The 1,118-nt window shown below is 51.7% G+C and overlaps 1 protein-coding gene across 6 annotated transcripts in view; it reads left to right on the top strand.

Annotated features, from left to right (window-relative positions):
• LOC113214240 (nephrin) overlaps nucleotides 1-1,118 on the top strand; it is a 152,110-nt gene that overhangs the window by 126,431 nt on the left and 24,561 nt on the right. The window lies entirely within an intron of this gene.

The following is a 1,118-nucleotide window of genomic DNA, read 5'->3' as shown; positions in this document are numbered from 1 at the left end:
TCCTCCTCCTCCTCCACTTGACTAGCTGGCTATAGCAACAGCTGGTGCGGCGATAAAACACGAGCGGCAGCAAAACCCCCACTATTCATATTTCAGAACGGTGGGGCTTCGCCGGTGCGTCGTCGTCGCTGCGTCGCGACGCCTATGGTGCCCGGCGCCATGCGAGCTCCCTGCCCCGGTGACCCTGCTGCCCCGCGACGCTTGACCAGTATAGCCCCCACGTTTTGTCAATGTTTTATTTTATTTTCAATATTTGATACGTGATCTGCGTGCGGGTACACGGAAACAAAAATTGCCGTCGCCATGTTTGTTACCATATAGACTTATTTGCAGAAAGAGCAAAAATTTTGTTTTCCCAACTAGCCTACACCTTGCTAGTGCAACTATTGAGCTTCTTCGAAGTATACTCCATGAGGGTTGTGGCAGTCGTTAGCTTACTGTAGCACGACAATTTTTGTTTCCACGCTAAAAGTGACTGCTTGGCTTTCAAGCAAAAGTGGTAATTTTCAAGCAAACAGTGCTTGGAAATTGCCACTTTTGCTTGAGAACCAAGCAGCTCCAAGCAGTCACCTTTAGTGTGCAGCAACTGTACTAGAAAAGTTTCCTAAACCCATACAGACGTTTGTTGTGGTGACGATTTTTTTTTTTTTTTTTTAATTTAGTTTGCTCGATATGTCCATATTGTCATTGTCGAATACTCTTCCGACCTCATCCACTGTCAGGGCGCGTACGTTGTTGCTGCGTGATGCTGTCCTTTTGCGATCGACTGATTGATATAGATTGGAGGTAGAGGCGCGGGAGGGGAAGGGCAGACGGCGTTTCTTGCCACTCTTCCCAGGCGATCGACTGACTGCAGCTCGGCGCTGACTTGAGGGGGGCGCCTCTTGGCTTGTTTGTTGCTCCGATCCCTCTAATCGTTCTGTCTCTACTATTTCCTCCCCCTTCATTCTGCCGGGTCCCTTCTTCTCCCCTATCGCTTCCTCCACCTCGCCCCCAATACCCCTCCTCGCTGCCCTCCGCCGCCCTCGCCGTGCCTGTTGTCGGCGGCTTGGTGGGTAGGGTCGGCAAACTTTCACTGTGGCTGGCTTGGACTTTGGGATGGCCCGCCCCGCCACGCC

The sequence above is a fragment of the Frankliniella occidentalis genome, unplaced genomic scaffold (genome assembly GCF_000697945.3).
Source record: "Frankliniella occidentalis isolate FOCC.00 unplaced genomic scaffold, Focc_3.1 Scaffold42, whole genome shotgun sequence".
In the NCBI taxonomy this organism is placed as follows: domain Eukaryota; kingdom Metazoa; phylum Arthropoda; class Insecta; order Thysanoptera; family Thripidae; genus Frankliniella; species Frankliniella occidentalis.
Note: the sequence above shows the minus strand (reverse complement) of the source record. Positions and strands in the feature narration are given on the sequence as shown.